Genomic DNA, 20,349 nt, shown 5'->3' on the forward strand with positions numbered 1-20,349 from the left:
TGGAGAAACCTGGCTCAGAGTCAGACTGGCCCTAGGGGGAGGGCGGCTTCAATGCATCAGGCAGTTCAATCAGAGGTGGTGACTTACTGCACTGATTCCCAATCTCTTTGTTTAGGTTACTCTTGGAAATGTTGGAATTTGGGGGAACACAGCTGAAGAGATTAAAGACCGAAAGAAAAACTGATTGAGCTGATAATGATGGCACTTTCATCATTACTACTACATAAGCCTCTGAAGGTACCAAAGTTTTATACTTTTAATATGAAAATTTTCCCGAGCAGAATGTCACTGCTTGTACAAGTGGCCTGATGATTATATATATACCTCCAAGCACAGAACCAAGATTTTACATATTTCAGGACATGGTCTTCACTTGGGTGCTGACGTGCCTTTCTGCTTGCCTTCCCACTTAAGTCTACTGTACGACCATACTGTTCGCATCGTGCAACACAATCCTCTCAGCAAAACACTCCATCAGGCAGTTAACTGTCTGAATTGTCTACTCAGATGGAGAGTTGTCACAAAAGGCATCTGCAAACCTGGATCGAGGTTTGGCAGACCACTGCGACAATTTACAGTGCACAGATATGACACACCAAATGGTTGGAAACCCCTGCCTCTACCTCTCTGGCAAACGTCATCTGTGACCCTGGAAGAGAACGAAGCACAGAGAGGATGGCTCCCCGCTGCACTGCTCTCTCTCACAAGGTGTGTAGAGGTAACTACTGGACTGAGGAGGAAACTGCTTTTTAGAAGGTTAAGCCACTGGTTTCATTTGATGGGAGCAAAACAAAGGGGATTTTTTTTTTTTTTTCTGTTTCCACATCCCTGTTCCTACTTGGCTCTATGAATAAACGCATGTGGTAAACCTGCCACAGTCATGTACAAGTGTTTAGGGAGGGGCTGGATTCATACAAGGGAGGGAGAGCTGCCTTTACTGCAGTCATCTGAAGCCCACTTGCCAAAACAACCTCGAAGGGGATGGGGTGCCTGGGTGCCTCAGTCGGTTGAGTGTCTGACTCTTGGTTTTGGCTCAGGTCACTGTTTTTGAGTTCGACCTCTGTGTAGGGCTCCATGCCAACAGCGTGGAGCCTGCTTGGGATTCTGTCTTTCTCTCTCTCTGCCCCCACCCTGCTCACTTTGTCTGTCTCTCTCTCAGAATAAAGAAACTTAAAACAATTTTAAAAAAGGGGGGGAAGAACACAACATAAAACATATTGGAGGTTGGGAAAGTTCACATCAGTTGTCAACAGACGTATGAAGTGCGTAAAAAAGACAGATACAAATTTCAAGTGGAAAGTTACTGTGGAACCCTAAAAGCTGTCTTTGTTGTGTGTGGGTTTCTTGACTGGGATACTCGACATGCTTTGGAAATGAGGAATTGTATCCCCTTTCTTGCCTTCCTTGCTGGGATCCCAATCATAAATCTGAGAGTCCCTGCAGACTCTTACTCCATAAGTACCTCTCCTTCTTCACAGGCCTCAGTCGGTCCATCACACAGTCCTATTCACTGAAAGTCTGAAGTATGTCTCCAGTCTCTCCATCTTACTCTAGTCAGGAGTCAGGCTCTTTGGTGGAATGCCACCCACGAGCCCTCTCCAGCAGTGGTTGGGGATACTGCTGCTCCCCGGCCCACATCAGCATCACCCACGCTGTGTTGCAACTGCTCAGGTAAGATGTGTTCTACACCCTACAAGTAGCCTTTTGCTTCAAAACATAAGGTCAAACATTTTCATGTTGTTTAATTACCGCATATACTTCTTCCTCTTTGTTTATGTCTTTCGCCCATTTTCAAAGTGCGGATTATTGTTTTAAATGTTTAATAATACATATATTCATATTTCAACTTTCTCTTTAGAAGCAAATAATTTAAGGGGCACCTGGGCGGCTCAATCCGGGAAGCGTCCGACTTCAGCTCAGGACATGATCTGACTGCTCCTGAGTTTGAGCCCTGCGTCGGGCTCTGTGCTGACAGCTCAGAGCCTGGAGCCTGCTTCAGAATCTGTCTCTCTGCCCCTCCCCTGTTCGTGCACGCACTCTCTCTTTCTTAACCTCTCAAGTATTAAAAAAAAAAACGTAAAACATTTTTAAATAAAGAAAGCAAATAATTTAATATTTCTTTTCACATTTTAAGTTACTTTTAGAAGCAATAAAATGTGAGTGAAAATAATGAAGTAACTCTGCAAAAGCATTAAATATCACCCCAAGGTGGAGTTTCCCTAGAAATTATCTCCATAAAGTAAGTAAACTTTGTCTTTAGGATGTGAGTGCCGAACTATGTTATCATCAATGTGAATTATTATTGTTCATAAATAACAATGAAAATGGCCAAAAGACAGTTTAGAAAGGAAAGTAGAAAAAAAAGGGTGCTGGCCTCACACCTCTCACCTTTTTTCTCCATCCAGAACCTGGTGTTAAACTTTCCCAGAGAATGCTAGGTTCTCTGACATATTTCTTTTCTATTTCCTTAATTATTGGTGTTAGAATAAAACTGATGCGTCGCTTTTATTACCACTCAAAATATATCACTGAGGATATGAAACATTGATGCTTATATTTTTACATGCGTGGAGAAAAGAAATTTCTAGGGCCTCTATTTATATTTTTAAATTTCATTAGACAATCAGTAAGGGACAAAGAATATCCTTTGGTTTATTATGAACCAAATTTTTTAACTGTTTGTAGTCTTTCCAATCCATTTCACACAGGCAGATACAAAAGTTGCACTCCCTTTCGAATTCAAGCCCATTTCCTCAGGACAGATAAAAATCATGGTGAATTACATTTCCACCACCTGGAAATACTCCAGATTCTTGATGCTCTGATTTTCCCCTATTGTCTGTCAATTGCTAGTGAGGATTGGAGACCGACTGATCCTAGAAGGTGGGTCTGTGTATTTTATTCGAGTTCCTGCCTGTCCTGTTAGGTTAAAGCTAATCTGTATCACTTTCCATTTTCAGCCTCCAACTATATCTGTAGCTGCAGTGACATTTTTACACAAGGAAAGATGTATGCTGCCCATCTGTCATGTAAGGACATAATGTAGCTAAACCATCTACCCTGTCTCATACCACATGGGGGGAGTGATGAAGACACAAAGGGCTGACTTCAGTTTCTCCTTGGAGAAGGGAGGGCAAGAGATACTTATTTCTATACTGTGCTCTTAAGAAAATGAACATCAGGGGCGCCTGGGTGGCTTAGTCGGTTAAGCGTCCGACTTTCGCTTAGGTCATGATCTCGCGGTTCGTGGGTTCGAGCCCCGCGTCGGGCTCTGTGCTGACTGCCAGCTCAGAGCCTGGAGCCTATTTCGGAGTCTGTGTCTCTCTCTCTCTGACCCTCCCCTGCTCACGGTGTCTGTCTCTCTCTCTCTCCTAGAAATAAATAAAAATATTAAAAAAAAAAAAAGAAGAAAGAAAATGAACATCAGGTGAGCCACCGTCAAGAGCTTGTGGAAGCACCACCTCTGCAAGAATTGGAAATGGACTTGCAGAGCCTTTGGCCTTTGTTTTCAAAGCCTGAGCTCATCAGTCGTCACTATTTTGTGCCTGACTTAATGGATCAGGGACATCTCCCTAGGACAGTGGGCAGCATAGTGGAGAAGGCGCCTAGGAGGACTGGGCAAGAGTACTGACCTGGGCACTGACTGTCTAGACTAGAGAACAGAGGGGAAATGTCTTCACTTAATCGACATTGGTTTACTCATCTCTAAACAACAAACAAACAAACAAACAAACACCTCCAAGGTATTTTAAAAGTAGGGTCTCCCACACATTTTTTTCCAGAAAGCATGTTTCTGTATGTAGTACAGGTATGTTTCCAGAAATTCAGCTGTGGCAAAGGAAGCCAGCCTGAAGGATGAGAGCTCACAGTTAACATCAACCCTCTAATCCATGCCCCTAGCGCACTGCCGAGGAAAGCGTTCTTCTAGAATGCTCTTGTATATGCTGGCCACAGCAAGTTGCCAACCCGCCTGGGGAAATGAGTACCTGAATAGTTATTTTGTTTTCTGGTGGCTTCTCTTTGCAGTAAGACTCTGGTTAAGGAAATATTGATGCCATGTGATGTGCGCTACAGGATGATGATGATGATGATGATGATGATGATGATTTGCAGGATCTGGTTTTTTTACATCAAGTAATAGTTGAAGCAGTTTGTGTCATGACTTTTCTTTTATAGGTAAAAATGCCACATAATGCAAGTTAAGGCTACGTGAGCCAATATATTTCATCGCCCGGCACCATAATCTATTAAGCCGGAGATATTTTCAGGGAATTGCCTTAAGTCCTTTGGTGGTTTAAAGTAGCTTCAGAGGGATTAGTGGCTTAGAGGTAATTGTTATTGCTAATATTGTATTTGAAATGTCCTGTTCAGCAAAGGTAATGTGACATTTTGCTCACTGGAAAGGCTGTCTTTCTAGGGAAAGGGATGAGTCAAAAGGTCAGGGCCTGGGAGAGGGAGGAAACGGGACCTATGAAACAAAGGACAAGGGCTCAAGCTGGGTGATCAGCACAAGTTATGTGAGTCAGAGCTGAGTTTCTTGCATGTGGACCTCGGGGAGCAGGAGTGTTAATTTTATGTGAATTGCGAGATTAATCTAGATAGAAAGTCAGCTCTAAAGGGAAACCTGAGCTGTATTTTTAATTTTTTTAAGTAAGTAAGGAGAATAAAATGCATGGAGGTCCAGCCTCTTCCACTGAGACAGTAACTGCTAGAGCTCCTCAGGGGTGTCTCTGTCTCTAGGACAATGGATCTCAAATACGGAGTGCTTATGAAATCAGTTGGAGCGTTTGTTAAAAAAAATAAAAATTCCTTGAGCTCTACTCCCACCGACTCTGATTCTGTAGTTCTGAGATGGCTCTAAAACTCTGCATTTTAACCAGACAGCTCCAAGGGATTCCGATGCAGGTATTCATTAGGTCTAGAGACACGGTGGGTTAACCCATGATATCAAGTTTCTCAGATGTCTTTTCTTGCCATGATATCAAGTTTCTCAGATGTCTATCTATGGCCCACACATAACTTTCGGAGTTCTACACGCTTCCATCAAAATGGCAGTCAAAATTTCCACGTGAATGCCCCAGCAATGGCGCCATCACCCATCCAATATTATAACACAAAATGTAGATGTGTTATACGCATCTTGCACTACGTCTCCTGCATCAGTGCAGTCATGCTGGTCACATCTCCCATCATCGTCTATCACCTCTTGCCTGAACCACAACACTCACTCACTACCCAGTCCCTCTTTGCTTGCTCTTCCATCCGTTCCCCTCTGTGAGCCAGAGGGGCCTTTGCAAGGTATAATATGTAATGTGGCACCACCTCCCGTGAAAACACTTCGCCTCTTGGATTAGGACCAACATCCTTTCTTTGGCTTGCAAAGTCCTACCTGGTGGTGACCACCCAACCGCCTCTGCAGTCTTGACTCACAAGACATTCTTTCTTGTGACATTTGTTGAATGACTCAACTGTGTGAGACATATTGTTGAAAAAACAATTTCATTTGAACCTCTTTAGATTAGAGAAACCAGAGTAGGCCTAGCAGAGACAGGCCCTGGGGACTTCAGGAAAAGTCCTTATCAGTGGATTGGTAAGGTCATTAGCTAGATAATTAAGGCAGGTTAGACAACATAATTATGACATTTAAGCACACCCATTAAGTTTATACAAACTTTGTACCGAGGCATATGATTTTAAGTTCAAGTTAATTTCCCAGTGATAAAGAGATAGGACATTTTTAAAATAATGGTGATCCTGATTAAGAAATCCTTCGATTTTACTCAGCATTGAAAGTATTTAGAATAATGACTGCTCTTTGCTTTATTATATAGAGTCTGAAGTTGGGTGTCATCTTGCTGGGCCATTCCCCTCAAAACAATATTAATCTAATTTATGGTAAGGGCTAGCAGGGGCTTGCTGGCTCACTCAGAAAATCTTTTATCCAAGTGTTCACACTTGGATAAAAAAGACGTGGTAAATAAGAAGCATTAGTGAGGATATGGAAAAAAGGGGTGTGCTAGAGTAATGTTGGTGGGAATGCAAACTGGTGCAGCCACTGTGGAAAACAGTAGGGGCATTTCTCAAAAAATTAAAATTAAAAATACCATGTGATCCAGTAATTACACTATTATTTACCCAAAGAAAATGAAAATGCTAATTTGAAAAGATACATTCACTCTTACGTTTACTGCTGCATTATTTACAATAGCCAAGATATGGAAGCAACTCAGGTGTCTACTAATAGATGAATGGATAAAATAGATGTGGTATGCACGTGTGTGTGTGTGTGTGTGTGTGTGTAAATTAAACTACCAGGGCTATACCAAAATAAAGAGATCCGTTATACATATTATATATATAATTCCGTATAACATATGGAATATTACTTAGTCATAAAAAAGAATTCGATCTTGCCATTTGCAACACCATGGATGGAATGAGACAGTACAATGCTAAATGAAATGTTAATTAAGAAAAGACAAATAACATATGATTCCATTCATATGTGGAATTTAAGAAATTAATTAACAAACAAACAAACAAACAAAAACATAGACTCTTCAAAAATGAGAACAGACGGTTACCAGAAGGGAGATGAGTGGGAGGAGGTGTGAAGAAACAATCAGACTGGTATCACAATTCTTAATCGTTACACTAGAACTAACAGAAAATTTAAAAATACCTTCAAAATTTGGAGGGAAATGATTTCAAACCTAGAATTATTTACACAGAAGAATCACTGATCAAGGATGAAAGCAGAATAAAGACGTTTTTGCATGGCCTCAATTTTCCTCTTATGTATCAAATTTCTAGGGAGTCATTCAACATGATATTACAGTAAAATGAGGGAGTGGCCAAGAAAGCAGAGATGGGATCTGACAACCAGAAGATCAACATAAAATGGACGCAAAGGAAATCTCCATGGTTGCCATGGGGGGAAACTGCAGGGGGGAAGTTAGGCACCAGGCGTAGAGGGCAACAATGGGGAATAGAGCAGGTCAGGAGGTGCCAGGAGCGATGGCTGCAAGACGGTGAAACTGAAAGACTGTGCGCTACCTCTGTTTGAACATTCTGGGACAGATTTAGACTCCTGGGGAGAATTTGGGATTGATTCAGTGGTGTTTATATGAAATAAATGAACACACACACAGAGTTATTAACTTCCTTTAAGTCAGGGAGTTATGCAAGAAATGAAATCAAGGCCCAAAAGTTTTATAGTTATAAGAATGTCAATGTTAAAACTGTTCCAAGCAAAATTGTGGTGTAAGCTCTACAACTGTGATGGGTGAGCTGGAAGATGGAAAAGGCACCTGGTAGGTGGGGAAGAAGGGAGCAGTCAGAGAGTAGGAAGTGCATACATTATGTCTACAATGGAAGACTCCAGAAGAAATATTGTCGTTGTGCTTTTTGGTAATGGTGATCACAATGAGTGCCTTACAGAACCATGTCTTCACACTGAATGTGGCGGGGAGGGGTTGTCATTCATGAAAAGTGGGAACTAAGTTAAAAATATAAGGAAAGCATTCAGGAAAAGCAAATTGGTAAGAAAGGGAAAGCATTTATTTACTGAGCCAATGATCCTTGTTCCAAAGAGGTCAAGGCTGGGTACGTGGGTATATGGCTGCATGGCTCTTCCTCTGTAAAGCACCTGATTAGGACAACTCTCCATAGGCACATTTCTAAATCATCTTTGAGACTCAGGGTGGTTTAATAATTCTGGAGTCTTAATCATGGCAGAGGCACTTCATCACCAGGGAATGATGCCTAGAGTTTTAATAAGAAAGTAATGGATATGCTCATTGCTCAGGGCCTCCTTCTTCCATCCACCAAGAAATCATACTGAAGGCCAGAAACATGTTAAATTCTTTGCAGATTACAAAAAAAGTAATAATAGGCCTCTGTGTTGTGCTGCACAGTTACCTTTGGCTAAAATCATCTCTTTGGCCATTCATCACTTTGCTCCCCAAGCCCTGGACTCAGGTGGGAAGCAGATTGAGTCATTTGTAAACCCCATTAATTACAGATATACAAGACATATCTTCTTTAATCCTCCTTTCTCCAAAAGGCAAACTGTGATTTGTTCCCTTTTCTATGACCTACACAAAGTAATCTTCCCAAGTAATATTAACATTTAGAATACACAGTCCCTCAAATGATTTTTGGACCCACTGCTTACTCATCCCAAGCACCAGATATTAATGACATTTTAAAGACATCCATGCCTGGCTTCCTGAGGTCCCTCTAGAGACTCAAGGAGAACACACTGAAAGTACAGAAAACTTACTTTGTTCTTGAGGAGACTTTGTAAGAGCAATTTTTTTCAGAGATGGGAGGATTCTTGAGTATTTCTGCCATATAGATTTGTGGGTGTATTGAACTACAGTCATTTTTGTTAACTATATGCTTTATTGGACTACATTCCTGTGGAAGGCATTCCTCAAATACCCATGCACATGATAAAAAAATAAACAAGCTGAAGCGAACAAGCCACACACTCGCTGACAGAGGGGAATATTCTGGACTTCCTACTCTACTTTTCTTGTTAGTCTGGGTTCCCATTCTACTCCATGTACTCCAGGCCATTGTGTGTCATTGTACAGAAACAAAGGCAGTGAGGAGAAATGACCAGAGGTAAAATGGTCAAGTGTGGTTCCTGGCCCTTTGACTTCCATTACCTATATATTTTTGGTTCTTTAAAGGTCATCTTGGCTCCACAGTGACTGACACTACTACAACCTGGTCTATGGCAAATGGCAGAACTCAGAGGGTTGGAATCAGGAGACAGGCTTCCCAGACTTGAAGCAAGACCTCTGGCTTTGGCTTCAGACATGTAGAATTGACCGGGAACAACAGGGCAGACACCTGGCTAACAACAGCTGGGGACTGCTTTCAGGTCATTCTCAGGCCCCAGAAATGGAGCCAACCGGAAACACATTTTTTATTTGTTTGTTTTTGATGGTGCGGGTTCAAACCTTTTCCTAGGATATAAATGAGAAGCCCATAATTTTAGTTGCAGCAGGAGGAATTGTGTTACCACAAGAAATAGATAAGTTCAATCATTTCTTTCACCCATGCTCAAAATTCATCTTTTCCAGGAGGATATCTGCTTGGTCATGTTAAAAGTCACCATCCCAGGCTCTAGCTGCCTGGGCCAGGGAGAGGCAGGATCTAGGCTCTTTAGATTCTAGATTCTAAGTGGAAATATCAAGGAAGCAATCCTACAAAAGGGAAACCAAGAGCTGTTAGGAAGGGGGAATACCACTAAATGACCACATTACACAAACATACCCCTTTGCTCCCAACCTCAGATATCTATATAACCGACAATAAAGCCTTAAAAAATATTCATTGATAAAGGCTTGAAGAGCCTTAAATGTTCGCAAACATTTATTAAGTATGAATAAATCACTTAAATCTTTCTGATAACCATATAAGTAGAAATCACAACTCCCATTTAAGATGAAAAAAAAAAACCGAGGCTTACAGAGATAAATATTCTCCCATAGTCATCCAAGTAATAAATGGAGAAGCTGTAATTCAATCTCCATTCTGTCTGATCTAACACGGACGCTGGTACTACAATACTGGGGAAACCCCAGATGCAGGCGGGGCAAATTAACTGACCTGATGTTTTAGGGGAAAATTCAGCACATTCATCAGCATACAGTAACTGAGAGGGCCTATCTAAGATATTTTAAAAACTGACACCAAACTTGGAAAAATGAGATCCACCTGCCACAAATCACAGGGAAAACACTCAATCAGTTTACTCGAGACTAAAGAGAAGGTAGTTTTCTTTAGCATCTTCCATGAAGACTAACAGAAGTGTGTGGTCAGAGAAGTTTCCAGTTTGCTGTAAGACATGAACAAAGAGGTGATCAAACCTTCAATATTCTTTAGGTTCCAGCTGTTAACCACTGGTCCTAGGCAGGAACCCTCACGAACAGGATTAATGCCCCTACAGAAGACACCTGTTCTGCCATTGGAGGATACACTTAGAAGAGGGTTCTTCACAGAACCTCGTCATGGTAATCTGACATCATAATATCAGACTTCAAGCCTCCAGACATTGTTTATATGCCATGCAATCCATGGCATTCTGTTACAGCAGCTTGACGCAAGACATACTGTATCCCTGATTCAAGTGGATTCATCATTCATTATACTGAGATGTGATCTGGTGAACAGGAAGAAAGGCTTCTCACTAATGCTCATTGGACTCTGTTTCCTCACTGCTAAAACAAAGAGGTTGAACCCAGTGATCTGTAGGTTTCCTTGTATCTCTAACATTTTGTGTGCTGGTGAGTACACAAGTGCATTTTGTAGTGTTAGGTTTGACAAGAGATAATTGTGTAGACTTCCCAGGCAGCATGTGAAAACTAAGGGGCTCTCCTGCTGTTCCCTGGGCTTCAGTATAACTTGCCCAGCTGTAGACAGGGACACCTTCCTAGGGGATCTTATTTTTTTTTCTGATATCATTTTCCAGTTCTCATGTCCTTTCTTCCACCTTGTTTAGTTTTTATTTCAGTGACTTTTCATCAGGAAAGGACAGATTGGCAGTTATCCTTGGTCATGCTACTGACTTCAGGGAGCATATTGGAAATTTGTGGGCTTTTTGGTCTTTCAGTACAGTCAAATCTAAACATTTAAATGTTAAAACAGAGGAGTTTTCACACATTACTTTAAAATTTTTTCCTTATATAACAAGATTTTTTAAATTATATTGACACGTAGTTTTGTGTATTTGTGACTTTCAGTTTAGGACAGTACAAAGGACGTTATAAAATATTTATTATAAGAAGGATTATGATGGTTGAGGATCACCACTATAAACATACCCTGAGGCTAACCTGGTTCGCAATGGGGAGAAAGATAGGAAAGAAAATGTTGTCCATTTGCTTAATAATAGTCATGTACTGTCCTTTGCTCTGTATGTTATCTCATTTATGTATGCTAGCTCATCCTTCTAAGGTAGGAGGTGGTATTACTCCCCTTTCACAGATGAAGATGCTGAGGCTTAAGGAAGTTTATTAACTTCTTCCTTCCTTCATGAAATATTTTAATGACTACTATGTGCATTCTAGGTGTTTGGAAGAGAGTTGGAGACAGAAAAGACACAATTTCTGCCATCAAGGATTTTAGTCAAGAGGGATTATAAAGCAAAGCAATAATTAAATAAGGCAACTCACATCGTGTTGGTATCATGAAGACAGGTGAATGAAAGGCCTTGAGAAAACTTGCCCAAAGTCAAATACTTAGTGAGTCGTGGGGGGTCCACCTGAACATAAACATTGCTTTCTGATTGTCATAACCACTGTACAACCATTACTAGTATCAAACAACAAGGTCATCACCCCTTCTAACATCGTTTAAAAAGATGCCAGAATGTGTGGATGAGAAACCAAGGAGAGAGCTGTAAAAGGCAACTATTACTAAATATTTTCTTCTTGTTGCATTCCTGTCAGATCAAGTTTTTGTTTGGTTGGTTGTTTTGTTTTCTCTCTCTCTGCCCTCCTAACACGGTTACAACAGTTTCTGGTTCTGTACTACGCAGTATCTTAGTTTGTAATGTTATAATACTTATTAAAAAGCATTTCGAAGTAAATAATGTTAAATGCTTTTCTGATTTCTTTTTTTTTAAGTTTATTTATTTTGAGAGAGAAATCACGAGCGGAGGAGGGACAGAGAGGAAGAATTCCAAGCAGGCTCCACACAGATGTTTGGAGTCTGCCGTGGGCCTAGAACTCACAAAACATGACAACATGACCAGAGCCAAAACCAAGAGTTGGACGCTTAACCCAGTGAGTCACCCATATGCCCCTCTTTTCTGATTTCTTCAGTGTGATTTTCAGAAACACCCTCAGTATTATTTCCCTGTGGAAATCTATCTGTCATACCCAGCTTCTGGTACATGCATCCATTCTATGAGATGAGAAGAATGCGTGCTGAAAACCCAGATGTAGACACTTTTTAAAAAATTTTTCTTTTTTATGTTTTATTTATTTTTGAGAGAGAGACACAGAGTGTGAGCGGGGAAGAGGCAGAGAGAGAGGGAGACACGGAATCTGAAGCAGGCTCCAGGTTTGGAGCTGTCAGCACAGAGCCCGACATGGGGCTCGAACCCACTAACAGCGAGATCATGACCTGAGCTGGAGTCAGACAGTTAAATGACTGAGCCATCCAGGCGCCCCCCAGATGTAGACACTTTTAAAGATGAAACAGCAAGAGGTTTGGGCCAGACATCTAGAAAGCTGATTAGACCCTTTCTATGGATATGTGGTAGAGTAGTAAATAAAGCCTTCTGTTAAATAAAGGAAAGAAAAATAACCAACAGGTAAAAAGAGATGACCTAAACACCTGAAGTGTATATAGTCTGTGAGAATGGTTGGGAAAAACCATAAAACTAAAAAACTTACAAAGTTATGTTCTAACCAGTGTTAGAAAATCTAGTGACTTCTAGTCACTTAGAGGGAAAGACAGACAGGTCTTCTGATGTCTTAAAATTTTGTTCAAGTTATGGGGTTCCTTTAATAAATGTGGTAATTAGCAAATCTTACGTTTGGTTGTTTTAATCATGACTTCAACTATCTAGAAAAAACAAAGAATGCAACCGAAGAGACAGCTCTTCTGTATGGGTTCTAGTGATGGCTGTCAAGGAAACCATCCTCCTAGGCCTCTTAGCTACAGATCCAGCAGGACTTTTGATACTGTGGCCATTTTCCTTAAAGAAAGCAGCCTCCCTGGAGAAATCAAAAGCTTCAGGAGGATACACTCTGTAAGGTCCAACTTATAATGACATTCCCACCTAGGCGTCATGCAGACAGAGCTCATGTAAATTCCTAAATTAACTGTATTTATTGAACACATGTCAAACATCTAGTTGTCTTCTTCATTCATTCTTTAGCTTTTATGGGATGTTATTCAAGATCCTCAGAGATAAATAGTATTCTGTGTTTACTATTCAAAATGGCTACAGCAAACAAAAGGTAATCATATATATTTCATAGAAATTGTCCTACTGTCATTCTGGACTGTTCCTTTTACCATTATGGGTGCTCAATATTTTGACAGAAGCCGATCTAACATTTCTGCTTTAAGTAGACTTCTTTAAAGGCACACTTTTCCCTAAAAGTAATTAGCCATCTTACAATGAACAGCACGGTTAATTTCTCCAGCTGCATAACTTGAACTGATTTCATAAATTTGAGGGTTAACTTTAAATTGTTTCTGTAATAATTTTTTAGTATTCACCACCAAGTCAGCACTGGTCAGCTCAGACTCTGGGGAATTCAGTATCTATCTTGTACAGTCAGTTCATCTTTTGCAACTATATTGGCCAACTTGCAAATTTATCTGTAGCATGCCTGGATGGTTATGTAGAGAAAACAGCTGCTCTCTGGGGGCTAATGTCTCCCTTCCACCAATCAGAATGCAGTTCATGATTCATTAGGTTTGTTGGCTAGATTATTTAACTTAATTCAGTATAAATTATTTAATTCCTAAGGCCTTCCTGGTATTCAATATGAATGAAACAATTATTCCTGGACACAATCATCCGAATACCACCGCACAGTTTTACCAAACCCCAAGCCAGTTGCTAAATCCATCTATCTGCTGCTTTACATAAACTACTCAAGCTGAGTTTTTGAGGGTTACAACATTACTGAAATTGTTTGGATTCAATAAGGGATTATATGTTATTGTATATTTAATGAGAGAACATCCCAATTACATAGCAATGTGAGAAATCATAAACTATTTCTAGGTAGCAGTTGTGCTCTTGTTGTGATAGCTTCCTTTCTTTTGTTATCTTTCTCATGGGGAAGGAAGCTCAATTTTTTTCCAAATGTAATTCTGCTACTTAGAAGCCTTCCTTAAGGCTAACCATCCCCAGACATCATCACTATCTGTTCAATGGCTGGTCGAAGCAGCATAGATGGCAGGTCTATTTTATCTCCTATTGGAATTTCTATGACTTGTGTCCCTAAACATTGTATGCCATGTCTTAGATGGTGCTCTCTGGGAACAGACTCTGAGGCAGACAATTGTAGGGGGTGCGGCCCTGTGGCCAAAGGCAATTTCTATCAAAATCATCAGCAGCTGAAGCAGCTGGGGAAATGAGGGGCTCAGTCCTAAGGAGAGATCCTGCAGTACCATCAATCCCCTACCCTCATTCTTAGGAAATCCTGGGTAAGGAATACTGACAAAGACTGAGATATGAAGGAACAGCATTCTCTCTTTTATACAGTCTTGGTTTCGTTCTCTCAATAAAGCTCTACTTAAATCTGTAAAAAAAAAAAAATACTATTGTTTTTCCTCCTTTTCCTTCTCTCCCTCCTTTGTCCTAAACAAGGCCAAGAATGGAAAGGAATAAGGTAGACCCCAGAGAATTTTGCCCCTGGAGAATAACAAACAGTGTAGTAGTGTCGTGCAGCTCCCACGAGACCTAGCGGGAACCACGGGAGGTGGCGTTGCAAAGGGCTGCTTAGAGACCTGTGAAGGAAAGGGCACTTGGCAAAGGAAAGGAGCCCTTTAGGTTTAGGAAATGTAGGTTATCGGTGACAATTTTGTTTTTTCCCCTCATTACTCCTTACTGAAGCTAGCATGATGCACTGTGTACAAACACTGGCATTTCCCTGGCGAGTCATCCTTGATCACCCCTCTGATCTTAAAGGAGGCTCCTTGCCACTTTCATGTGTTACCAAGGACCCATCTCCCCACCCACATCTCTATCTGTCCTACTGCTTGCTTTTCGACGATCCCTTCTTTCATTCATTTACTCAGTCATTAATTGGTTCATTCATCTATGGACGTCTTCATATGTGCCGGTTCTGTTCTGGACTGCCTGGTTCTTGAGAGATTCCTAGAACTTTGGATACTTGTTTTGTTTCCCTTTAGTTCTTGTCTGTTCCCCTCACTTATACTCATAGCAGGTCGAGATCTGTGCTCTCCGGGTAGGTGTTAGATTTGGCTGCTTCCTTTGTTTCTTGTTACCAGAGACCACTGATGTCTGCTTGACAAGTCTGGCCTCACCTCCATATAAGGTCTTTAAACGGTTTCTGAGAACTGCTTTGGCCTTCAAGTCAGAACCATTTCCTTGGAACACAGATACTCTGCAGCACCGCCTGTGACCCACTGCCACCAAATCCACTGTGAGCAAAGGGTAAATACATTCCCAAATAAGCATGGCTATGGCAAGGGCTGAATGGAAAAACCACATCACGGAAGCTGAGCACAACACCTCCAAATGTGGAAAAGATGAACAATAAAACTAGACTCAAAGTTTGTCTTTAATAACAAATTCATCATTTGACTTTGTGTGCATAGTTATTTGTCTCATTTTTGTGATCTCTCTTCCAGGGACTGAACCTACCTAAAGAAACTGTTCCACTTTTTGTTTGGAAAACATCTTGATATTTTGATTTTGTTCTGGTCCAGTAGTTCTAGAGCCAATGACTTATGACTTAAAGTGTTTCCTTGGGTTGTTGTTTTTTTAAATATTTGTTTACTTTTGAAAGAGAGAGAGAACATGAGCAGGAAAGAGGCGCGCGCGCGCACACACACACACACACACAGGATCCGAAGCAGGCTCCAGGTTCCAGACTGTGAGCACAGAGCCTGACATAGGGCTCAAACTCACAAGCCATGAGATCATGACCTAAGCCAAAGTTGGATGCTTAACAGACTGGGCCACCTAGGTGCCCCTGTACGTCCCTTTTCAGAGGGAATAAGTCAACAGGCTGAGCACACTTGTTCTGAAGCTTAATACCTATTTAGATTTTTCAATGTCTCAATCTACCTTGGTGCCAACATGAAGGATGCTAGATTAACAAGAGCCATCCTAAGTATGCTGCATGCATTAGATCCTTTAACCACACAAGAACTCCATGACGGAGGCACCGTTATTTCCAATAAGGTAAGAAGGCAGATAAGGAAGCAAAGGGACAGAGAGTACCTTGCCCTCTCTCACCAGGAAATCCAGCTCCAAAGCTATGCTCTCGGCCATTAATACACACTGTCTGGTTCGAAATGCACTCAAAGATCATTGTGAAATCCAATTATGATGCCCATTTTTGTTCTGAATACTTTCCTGCTACTCCCTCATGCTATGGCACACTTCTTTCATGATCTCTGTTCTGTTTATTCAAACCAGTAGGCCACAGCTGGTGGAAATTCACTTGCTATGCAGCTTAAACATAGGAGCCTGCTTTTCTGTTTCACTTCATTATTGACTTTCCATATATTTTCTATTTTCACTCAAAGATGTATCTGGAGTCCCTTGACTATCTATCTCTGTTAATTTTTTCTCCTTGCCATGTTTCGTTTTTCATTTAAATTTTGTAACAGTGTTATCTGAGTTAGTAAAGATAGAACTTTTATGAAAGACTCAATATCAAAATTAAGTTGCATTGCAAGGTATTATGGGTAAAATTGGAAGGAAGGGCATTAAAAAACCTCCATTGCGATTCTCTGACTGAGTCTATTTGAGGCTAATGCAATAATCTCAGCTTGGTTTATGATTATATATTCTGACGTATAAAAAGCTATTTGTAAGTAGTTTAATAAAAGCCCATTCCTCCAAATTTCAAATTAGCAGTGAAGGTGATTTCTATTAGAGAAGACATTTGTAGAGGATTTTGTTGTTGATGCTTAATAAAGTGAGTTCTTTTTCTCAGTGCAATACACACTGTTGACTTGTCACACAGCTCTGGGGACCTGATGTTGTATTCAAAGAGTAAAAACATATCTCTGCTCATTGTTTATTTACTACATTTTGGGGTACATATGGCAAAATTATTTTCCTTACAGTTCCCAGTTCAGTTCTTTCTCTTGATTATGCGTTAAAAATATGTGCATAAGGTTCCTCGATATCTCAGTTTAACAATGTGAATCTCTAAGCTTCTTTTATTAAATGACATTTCCAGTATTTTAATGAGGGTTTGACATTTTCACATGTTACAATTTTGTTTTATTTTTATATTCATTGAAGTGACTTTCATGCTGCCTTTGTGTGCTGTCGATTTACAATTTCTAAAGGTACTTGGAGACATCTTTTCAGAAAGAAGAAGTACATCAAGAAATCATTCAGGATTCTCAGTGTTAGTATTCAGAGGAGTGCATTTTTAAAAAATGACTTGCAAGGCTTTAAGTGTAGCATTTTTGTTCTGTGCAACATCCAATGCTAGATTCTTTCAAAATGGCAAAAGCCACACATGAGTTAGACCAAGGCCTGCAAATCCAAGCAGCCACAGAAACTGGTGGGTGACACAGTGACTGGGGACGACTAGAGCAGGCATGCCACCCGCAAAGAGACAGCTGTAAGTCTGCTTTTTTCCGATGGTCACTGTGAGGGCATGTCCAGGGTCATAGATTTTTCAGTGTTTTAGCAGAATACAGGACTCTGTATGTTTAAAGGGAATTTAAAAAAGTTTTTAAACATTTATTTATTTTTGAGAGACAAAGAGAGACACAGTGCAAGCAGGGGAGGGGCAGAGAAAAAGAGAGGCAGACACAGAATCCGAAGCAGGCTCCAAGCTCTGAGCTGTCTGACATGGAGCTCGGGCCCATGAACTGCGAGATCATGACCTGAGCCAAAGTCGAACACTTAAATGACTGAGCCACCCCGGTACCCCTAAGTGGAATATTATAAATTTCAACTTCATCTCTTCCAATTTAGGTTTTCTAGCATACAATTAGATACCTAGTATTATGTATACAGGGAATGACCGATGCTCCAAATAAGAAGGAAAGGTATGGTTGGAAATTGCTTTAAATGATTCAGAAAAGCATAACCTCATTCTGGAACTCTTTTACTGCCTACTGATTGCAGAGTACCTTCTGTCAGTGTGATGTTTTTCTGAAGAGGCCATATTTACCAAGCAGCACCCTCATTTTTTAAAGAACCCACAGTCTAGCAGAGGTCTAAGACACTGCAAGCATAACTAAATGGAAAGTGAAGTTAGAGAAATTCCAAAAGGGATGTTCAAATCAAATTCAAAGGATAGAAAAGTGACATATGATTGGTGAGATCAGAGACAGGTTCATGGCTATTGAGATGAGCCTTGATAGTGAATATAGGATTATGGTGAATATATGTGGGAGGATAGAGAGAGCTTGGGTATGGAGGTAGGAAGACCGGAGCACGGTGATGCTCAGAGAGCTCCAAGTGTCCAGTGTGAAGCCAAGGGAGCCCTCAGCAAGAAGGCAAGTAAGGGAGGTTGAGAATATGTTATAGAGAGCTGGACAGAGCAATTCATAAAAGGATTTTAGTAAACGAAGACAAGCTGTCAATGCTTTTTGACCTGGAGAGTACCGAATCTCCTATTTTTATTTTTTTAGAGGTGAAAAGTTAAAAAAAAAAAAAAAAAAAACCAAGATGGCAAAACAGGGGCAGCAGGACTGGAGATTAGGACTTCCATGTATAAATTCGGAGGGGAGCACAAACATTCAGCCCGTAACAAGGGAGCATGTAAAGAATCCAAGAGTTTTTGTTTCTTTTTGCTACTGAAGCAACATTGGAATAATATTACTAATGCTTTCGTGTACTGAAGATTAAAGTGATTTAACTGCAGGATGGGAACGAAATGCTAATGTAGCCCATGGCACACATTATACACTACAGAGAAAACCACGTACTCTGTGCTTTCTTCTATAACAAAACTTACCAGGTCGCTTGTTAGGTTATAACTCTTGTACCCTGTTTCTAGTAAAGAATTTGGCTCATAAGTAAGTACTCAAAAAATGATAGGAGAATGATTCAAGAATGGTGCTGGATGGCGTTCCATTTAAAAAAGCCATGTATTCTGAGCCCCAGCCAATCCTTTCATCAACCCTGAGTTTCTCACCACCACACACACCTCGTGGCTTTGGACTTGAAGAGCAAAAAGTGAGAGATTATATGGAGAGATCAAAGAAGCAGAAGGGAGTTCTCCATAATAGTTTGAATGTAGAGAGGACTTACGTCTTACTGGAGGTTAGGTTTTAAAGGCAGAATGCAAAGAAAATGTGTCCTGTAGTGCAAATTACCCTTGAAAACTCTTCAGGAAGGTACTGTGTTGGCAATGTATAAAACATATCTCTTTTTCTTCCAGCACTGAACAGCCCACTGCTTTCTTCTGTTCAGCATGGGTTGAAGTTGGTTTGAATTGAAGGGTTATATTTTATGAAAAAAGATATTCTTAAATGCTAGAATTAACTCCATGTGGTGATATGCTGGCACTATGCAAAGCACCCCAGGACTCAATTTTCTACCTCCTCTCTCAGTCTCATGTTAGGATCTATGACCTTGAGCAGAATGGTGAAAGGGAATCTCATTCTCTGTGTGTCTGCTGCCCACCTCTCTCAAATCTTATTTGGCCCAGCATGTGGGGGGTTGGTTTCTATCAGGTGATGATATGCATATGATTTCTCTCTGCCCAGAAGTGGGGGGGGGGGGGGGATCATATGTGGCCATAGCATAAGAGCTTGCTGCTTTGTGCTCATCAGAATAAGGACCACCTACCATCAGGGTGATACCTACCATCAGCTTGATGCCTTCAGAGACGTCATAATGAAGTGAGCCAGACAGGTGTGGATCAATACTCTGTCATGTCCACGGCGGTCAGGACAATGTCAGGATGGGGACAACTGGCATTCAGTCATAGCAAAGTGGAGTTATGTCCGCCTATTTTGATTTCAGGGATCTTCAAGGGACTTTAGGCATCACCCTGATGGTAGATGATCACAGTGGAGGGAACTTGCTTTTTGGAGAAAGGAAAACAATGGTGGAATCCTAGTCTTACTACCTTTTTTTCCCCCCCTCATCAGTATCTACTACCTTTCCCACCTTTATTGAGGTATAATCAACAAATAAAAATTGTATATATACTACTTAAGGGATACAATATGTTCCATGCATAAAGATTGTAAAATGATTGCTATAATCAAACTAATTATCCATCATCACACAGTTACCTTTTTTTTTTTTTGTGGTGCAATTAGTTGAGATCTACTCTCCTAGCAAATTTCATGTTAACAATACAGTATTACTTAACTATAGTCACCATGCTGTGCATTAGGTGCCCAGGACCTACTTAAACTGCGTAACTGAAACTTTCTACTTTTTGACCAATTTCTTTCCATAGTCCCCATCCCCTAGCCTGGCAACTACCATTTTACCCTCTACCTCTATGAGTTGGACTTTTTTGGATTCCACATTTGAGATCATGCAGTATTTGTCTGTCTGTGTCTGACTTATTTCACTTAGCATAATGTGCTCCCATTTCATCTATGTTGTTGCTAATGGTAGAATACCCTTTTAAAGGCTAGTATTCCAGTGTATGTACATTTATATATATATATATATATATA

At 40.6% G+C, this 20,349-nt stretch overlaps 2 long non-coding RNA genes across 2 annotated transcripts; both read left to right on the forward strand.

The window, feature by feature from the left end:
• Positions 1-497: 497 nt before the first annotated feature.
• LOC144221084 (uncharacterized) lies at positions 498-4,804 on the forward strand. The gene is made up of 4 exons (XR_013331955.1): positions 498-708; positions 1,479-1,671; positions 2,961-3,029; positions 3,376-4,804. It is a non-coding gene; the product is annotated as an uncharacterized LOC144221084 (long non-coding RNA).
• A 5,336-nt stretch (positions 4,805-10,140) lies between these two features.
• Positions 10,141-15,260, forward strand: LOC144221089 (uncharacterized). The gene is made up of 3 exons (XR_013331957.1): positions 10,141-10,301; positions 11,643-11,801; positions 14,998-15,260. It is a non-coding gene; the product is annotated as an uncharacterized LOC144221089 (long non-coding RNA).
• Positions 15,261-20,349: the final 5,089 nt, after the last annotated feature.

The sequence above is a fragment of the Crocuta crocuta genome, unplaced genomic scaffold (genome assembly GCF_008692635.1).
Source record: "Crocuta crocuta isolate KB4526 unplaced genomic scaffold, BGI_CrCroc_1.0 scaffold91-1, whole genome shotgun sequence".
Classification (NCBI taxonomy): Eukaryota; Metazoa; Chordata; class Mammalia; order Carnivora; family Hyaenidae; genus Crocuta; species Crocuta crocuta.